General features: G+C 39.7%; 1 pseudogene; it reads right to left on the reverse strand.

Annotated features, from left to right (window-relative positions):
* Window positions 1–2,344: 2,344 nt before the first annotated feature.
* LOC134365164 (large ribosomal subunit protein eL21-like) lies at window positions 2,345–2,823 on the reverse strand (annotated as a pseudogene).
* Between the last annotated feature and the right edge of the window lie 4,964 nt (window positions 2,824–7,787).

Raw genomic sequence — 7,787 nt, forward strand, 5'->3', positions numbered from 1 at the left:
TCTGGGTGCTTTTCTTTTCCCAGTGCAGAGTTACCCAAGTAAATGGCCATACTTCCCTTTGGGGAGGGTTGAGAGAATCATCGCCATGTATGCATGGTGTTCCAAGATCCTTCCAAAGGACCTGACCACCTCCTTAGTCAATGACCTAGGTCCGGAAATAGGGAAAGAGGATGTCACTTTTTATTGTGATGACCCTCCTCTGCCTCCCAGCCAACTATCCTTGATTTCTTCTGCTGGTATTAGCCATGTGGTACCCTTGTGGGCTGCCCATCTATTTTGTCCCTCAGGATGCCTAGTTCTGGTAACCATCTCCCTAATTCTCTGTAGGTTAAGCTCCCTTGGTGACCGTTCTGACCTTGCCTGTAATTACAATACTTGGGATCCCCTGGCTTCTGGTGGTTAAGCACCACCAACTGACCTCTATTGTTTCAGGATCCTATTGTCCCCATTGTCATCAACAAGCCAAGTTCTGTAACAGCCTGCCCTGTTGTCACCCCCAGTCTGCATAAGGCAGCCACCACTGAACTTAGTGGAGCTGGTGCCCTTCTCCCTAGTGTACTCCTTATGGCCTGGTAAATGGTCTATCTTTTGAGCCTTTCTGTAAACACAACCAATATCCAGTGGGTCCTCCAGCTGTTCAGTGTTCCCGCTACCCTAAATCTTTTAGTCCCTTCCTCCACCTTCTGTCACGGCAGTTTTAGAATTTCAACTTTGCTTAGCAGGGGCCATCACTTTTCCATGCTTGTCATAGTGAGTTTGCACCTGGGGTCCTTGCCAGGATGTTAAATCCTGTATCTCAGGAGAGCACTCCCAGATGAATAGATTCTTCTTCCTTACCCAATTGTATACTTTGGCCTCCTGGATCAAGCAAGCTTAGAATCCAGTCCCTGGTTCCTGCCAGTGCACACTGCTTGGGTCTTGCAGCTCTTTTGTGGGATACAGTCCTTTTCCTCCCTTATCAGGCCTGTCATGTCTCCCAGGTGGCTGTGCTGTGACTTAAGCTAATTATAGGTATAGTGGCCGAGGAAGGAGAATTCTGAGAGGCACCTAGATTCTTCTCCGGGAGAGGCTTCTGCATTGTCTCCCGGCAAGTGGGAATGCTAGCTCTTATGGGGCCGGGGGTGGGGTACAGGGATGATGGGCCAATTCTGCAGGCTCAGAAGGTTCACCGGAATCTAATGGGTGAAAATCTTGGGAGCCATTGCTCATATATCACTATTCCGCATGTCAGGGACCCACGTTTCCCATCCAGGGCCCTGACCTTGGCATAACAGACTTGCCTTTGTTGGGTGTTTAACCTTCTTTGGAATCCAGCTTCTTAGACTATTAGGTACTGGGCTTGGTCCTTAGCTTTGTCTATTTTACTACCGCAGGAGATGAGAACTTCACTATACACAACCAACGAAGCCTCTGCTTTTCACACCTGGTTTTCACTAGTCTGTAAACCCTTAGCAGTTTATTATCTTTCTGTAGAGCATTGATGCTTAGCAGTAGCCATCTAAGTCCATTATCGGTGTGTCTACTATTTCCTCCAAAAGCCTCAAGTGCCTGAAACACCACATCTGTGAGTGCATTCACTATGACCTGGACACCTTCCTCATTTACTAACAGTAAAAACTGGAACAACTGAAAAGCCACCTTGTGCCAAGGGCTGTCTGAGATCCACCTACCTACCACTCGTGATGGGGACTTCATTGCCAGCCAGTTCCAAGTCCCATCTTATCACCTGCTTTCTCAGACCACTCCTGGTATTGACTGTCAGGGTCAGATTCTTCAAAAGCAGATACGGAGACAGAGTCTGAGGTGCAAGATGTTTATTAGGGGTCAACACTTGTGAAATGGAGGGGAGGAAGCAAGGTCAGCAGAGGTAGAGGTCAGACAGCAATGGTGGCCCAACAAAGCTTTGGTGACGTGGCAGCGACTTGCCTTCTGTCTGCAGAATGTTGTGCATTAGGTGGAAATGACCAGGCTTTTAGGTCCTTGTCTCACTCAGTCGCTGGATGGGTGCTGCTGGGGACCATGTAACCTCAGGCAAAGCAGCCCTCTGCCTCTGGGGCAGATCCTGAAGCAGCGGGCTGCAGGAGGCTGTCTGCTGACCACATCTGCACAGCTGAGCAAAACGTCCTTTCTCGAAGGGCATCTGTGGGACACCTTTCCATGTCCACCCCAAGTGGTGTACTGTTCATTTTCCTTTATTTCTCTCCATAATGTTCAGTATTTATTTATTTATTTATTTCGCTTTCAATATTTCTTTGGGGGAGGGGGCATCACATGTCTTCTCAATTAGAGAAAGAGTTTTACTGTACAGCGGTCTTGGTCTTTTCGTTTATATTTTTTATACCCATTATGCCATGAATTCATAGGGAATAGGTTCCAGCAGCTCAGGCTCCTTGCCATTGGTTCGCACAAAGTGTGCTTCGCTGGGTGGAGCAGGCTGGCACTTCAGTGGAACCCAGATTCCTTTCTCTTCGGCTTCCTTCTGTTTCCAATCATTTTCCTTCATGCGTTTCAGGAAACTATCTCGGCTCTTACAGCGTATATGCTCAATATGCACATTAATTCTCTTGGCAACAATCTTGCCCTTAACTTGTTTGTTTGCAACAATGCCAACAGCATGCTGGTAACACTGTAGGGTCTTCCGGTTTTGCCATGGTAACATTAGTGGGGTGTCCCTTTTTGAACAGTACCCATTCCCATGATATCCACAATATCACCTTTCTTGTAGACTCGCATGTATGTGGCCAAAGGAACAACTCCATGTTTCCTAAAAGGCCTAGAGACCATGTATTGGGTGCTTCCCTTTCCCTTTGTGTTCGTCATTTTGGTGAATTACTGGAAGATGGCAGTTCTGGCCGAAAGGACATAATGTTCAGTTTTGCATAGAGTCTGGCACAAATTTCCTTAGATTTATTCCTATCTATACAATATTTTGGCACTGTTGAAAGATATCTTTTTAAACTTTTTGTACACACCTGATTATTGCTTTATATAATATATACTGGTATATAGAAATACATTTTAAAATTGATATTAGTAACCTTACTAAACTCACTTATTAATTCTAATGATATGGATTATTTTCGATTTTGTACATACATAATCATGTCATCTTGTAAACAATATTTCTTCTTTTTCAAACTTATATCTTTTTTTTTCCTTCTTGCACTACCTACTGTATTGGCTTGGACCTCCACAACGATGCTAAATAGAAGTGGTCAAAGCAGATATCCTTGCCACCAGTTCAGAGGGAGAGCTTTCAGTATTTCATTACTTCAGTGTGATGTTTGTTGTAGATTTTTCGTAGATACCCTTTATCAAGTTAAGAAAATTCATTTCTACTTCTACTTTGCTAGTGCAGATAAATGTATATTTAACATCGTGAATGGTGTTGAATTTTATACAATGCTTTTTCTCCATTTATTTAAGATGATCATGATTCCTCTCTATTATTCCATTATGGTGCATTACACCAAACAAATGTTGAACGTTAGACCAACCTAACAATCTTAGAATCAGCCCACTTCATTGTGATGTATTATCTTCATGTATTCTTGGATTTAGTTTGCTAATTATTTGTTTAGGAGTTTTGCATCGAAGTTTATGGGTGAGACTAACTTCTTAATTTCCTTTTTTGTAATGCCCTTGTCAGGTTTTGGTATCAAGGTTATGTTGGCCTCATAGAATGAGTTAGGAATTATTTCCTTTTTCTATCCTCTGAAGGAGTTTGTCTAAGATTTGTACTATTTCTTCCTTGAATATAACTCACTGGTGAAGCTATCTAGGCCTAGAGGAGCCTTTGTGGGAAGATTTTAAATTATAGACTTCACTTTTTATTTATTTTATTTTTTATTTTTTATTTTGTCTTTTTTGTGACCGGTAAGGGGATCGCAACCCTTGGCTTGTTGTCGCCCACACCGTGCTCAGCCAGTGAGCGCACCGGCCATCCCCATATAGGATCCGAACCCGTGGCGGGAGCGCCGCTGTGCTCCCAGCGCTGCACTCTCCTGAGTGCGCCACGAGGTCTGCCCAGACTTCACTTTTTAAAAATAGATATAGGACTATTCAGGTTTTCTATTTCTTTTCTTTTTTTTTTTTTTTTTTAAAGATGACCGGTAAGGGGATCTTAACCCTTGACTTGGTGTTGTCAGCACCACACTCAGCCAGTGAGCTAACCAGTCATCCCTATATGGGATCCGAACCCGTGGCCTTGGTGTTATCAACACCACACTCTCCCGAGTGAGCCGCGGGCCGGCCCCAGGTTTTCTATTTCTGATTGTGACAGTTTGGTAAATTGTATTTTCAAGGCATTTGTCTATTTCAATCAAATTTTCAGATTTATTGGAATAAAGTTGTGCATAATATCATCTCATTATTTTTTTAATGATTAAAAAACCTGTAGAAATGATCCTTTTTTCATTTTTTAACATTGATTATTTCTCCTTTTAAAAATAGTCTCACCAGGAATTCATTAATTTTATTGGGCTTTTCAAAGAATTTACTTTTGACTATGTTTGTTTCCATTTCTTTGCACTTTCTTTGTGCTTGAATAGCTGTTCTTTTTCTAATGTCTCAACAAGAATACTTTGTTTACTCTTATTTCAGTCTCTCTTTTCTAATCTAAGCATTTAAAAAAACATAACTTTCCCCTTAAGCATGGCTTTAAGCTACATCTCAATGTTGGAATGTAATATTTTCATGAACTTTCAGCTTAAAATGTTTTCTAATTCCCACTGTGAATTTTTAAAATCTGTGCGTTATTTATGAGTATATTTACATATATAGTTTCAAACACGCAGATATTTTCTACTTACCTTTTTTTTATTCTTATTTTCTACTAAATTGCATCATTGTCTGAGAATGTGCTCTGTATGATTTAGATCATTTGAAATTTGTTGGGACTTGCCATATTGCCCAATATTTCATAAACATTCCATGTTCACTTGAAAAAAACTTGTGACCTGCAGTTGTGAGTGCACTATTCTATATATACCCATTTTGTTAAAGTTTGTTTATCTACTTGTTCAGATCTATTTCTTAACCAATTTTGCATTTGCTTGTTTTAACAGTTACTGATATATGTAACTTCCACTATGATTGCAGATTTATCTATATCTCCTTACAATTTTTTCCATTTCAGTTTATATAATTTGAGGTTATGTTTATTAGGCAGACACAAATTTAGGATTATTATATCTTCTCAGTGAAATGAGCATAGTATCGTTAGGCAGTGTCCCTCTTTATTTCTCATAATGCTTTTTGCCCCCAAACCTACTTTATTTTGGTCAGTTTTTGCATGGTTTGTCTATTTTTTTATTTTTATTTTTTAAATAGTGGTAAAATACACAACACATAAAATGTACCATCTTAACCATTTTTAAGTACACAGGTCAGTAGTGTTAAGGATGTTCACATCGTTTTGCAACTGACCTCCAGAACTCGCTTCACCTTGTGAAATTAAAACTCTTTATCTAGGGCCGAGCCCGTGGCGCACTTGGTAGAGTGCTGCGCTGCTGGCAGAGCGGTGACGCTCCCGCCGAGGGTTCGGATCCTATATAGGAATGGCCGGTGCACTCACTGGCTGAGTGCCGGTCACGAAAAAACGACAAAAAAAACCCCCAACTCTTTATCTATTCAACAAAACTTGCTATTCTCTCCCCTCGCCTTGATCCCTGGCAACCACCCTTCTACTTTCTGACCCCATGAATGTGACTACTCTTGGTACCTCATGTGAATGAAATCATACAGTATCCCTCCTTTTGTATCTAGTTTATTTCACTAGCATAATGTCCTCCAGGTCCAATCATGTTGTGCCATGTGTCAGAATTTCCTTCCTTATTTTTTTTTAAAAAGGCCAGTAAGGGGATCTTAACCCTTGACTTGGTGTTGTCAGCACCACGCTCACCCAGTGAGCAAACCAGCCATCCCTATATGGGATCTGAACCCGTGGCCTTAGTGTTATCAGCACCACACTCTTCTGAGTGAGCCACGGGCCAACACAGAATTTCCTTCCTTTTTAAGGCTGATAATACTCTGTTGTAGGAACATACCACATTTTGTTTACCCATTCATCCATCAAAGGACACTTGGTTTGCTTCTACCTCTTAGCTATTGTGAATAATGCTGCTATAAACAGGGGTGTACAAATATCTGTTTGAGTTCCTGCTTTCAGTTCTTTTGGGCGCATACCTAGAAGTGAAATTGCTGGATCCTATCGTAATCTTATGTTTAAAATTTTGAGGAGCTGCTGTACTGTCTTACATAGTGGCTGCACCATTTTACATTCCCACTAGCAATGCACAAGGGCTCCGATGTTTCCACACCCTCACCACTTGTTTTATTTTGTGGGTTTTTGTTTTTTTTTAAAATAGTAGCCATCCTAATGGGTGTGAGGTAATATCTCAATGCAGTTTTGATTTGTATTTCCCTAATAATTAGTGATGTTGAGTATCTTTTCATGTGCTTATTGACCATTTGTGTACATTCTTTGGAGAAATCTATTCAAGTCCTTTGCCCATTTTTAAATCAGGTTAGTTTTATTTTTTTGGTCACTATTGTTGAGTTGTAGGAGTTTTTAACATACTCTGGATATTAACCCCTTACCAGATATATGATTTATAAATATATTTTCCCATTCTGTAGGTTGCCTTTCACTGTGTATGCATGGTTTGCCTCTGTCTATACTGTTACTTCTAATCCTTTTTTATCTTTATGGTTTAAGTTTATTTCTTGATAACAGCAGATGATTCATTTTATCTTATAATTAGAGCAATTAGTTTAGTTATTAATGCATATAAAGTAATTGCTAATTTGGTTTAAATGCCACCTATTTTATGATCTTTTTACTCACCTTTTGCCTTCTTTTGGATTAATAATATTTTTTATTCAGTGTCTCTCCCACCTCCCCCATTAGCACAGACATTGTTCACTTGTTTACAGCTCTTCTAGTGATTATCCTAGTTATTAGAACACGTATCCCTGGCTTTATCAATGTCAAATATTCACTGGCAGTTTAACCTTATTTCTGGATAATTTAAGAACCTTGAAACAACTTAACTCCACTAACCACCGCCCCCTCCCCAACTTAACTCACTGATAACTCACTGTTATCAAATATTTTAATTGTAGGTTTTTTTTTTATTTCTCAAGACATTACTGTTCTTTATAGCCTATATACATTTATATTTCCCCATATATTTACCATTTTTGTTTCCCTTCATTCTTTCCATTTGGGATTATTTTCCTTGAGCCTGAAGAATACCCTTTAGTTTCTCCTTTAATGTAAATTTACTGGTGACAACTTTTCTTAGTCTTGTATGTCCAAAAATGTCTTGAGTTTACCTTTATTCTGGAAGAATACTTTTGCTGAATTTAGAATTTTAAGTTGGCTAAATTTTTGAAAATTTAAAAAAAAAATCATCCAATTGTCCTGATGTCCATTGTTTTTGTAGAAAAGTTGTCTTTCTAATTTTTGTGCCTTTGAAGGCACTCTGGCTGCTTTGACAACTTCTCTCCTTCTTTTGTCTTTTGTTTCCAGCAATTTTGTTATGTCGACCTAGACTGAATTTTTTTATTGACCCTCATCCTCATAGGGTTGTGCTCAATGGTTTCATTAGTTTTTTAAAGTTCTCTGCTATTACCTCTTTACATATAGCTTTTGCCCTAGTCTCTCTCTCTTCTCCTTCAGTGGCTCCAATTGCATATACGTTAGACCTTCTCAAGTATCCTTTATGCAACTTACGTTCTCTTTTGTATTTCCCATCCTTTTTTCTCTCTATACTTTATTCTGG

The sequence above is a fragment of the Cynocephalus volans genome, chromosome 16 (genome assembly GCF_027409185.1).
Source record: "Cynocephalus volans isolate mCynVol1 chromosome 16, mCynVol1.pri, whole genome shotgun sequence".
Lineage (NCBI taxonomy): Eukaryota > Metazoa > Chordata > Mammalia > Dermoptera > Cynocephalidae > Cynocephalus > Cynocephalus volans.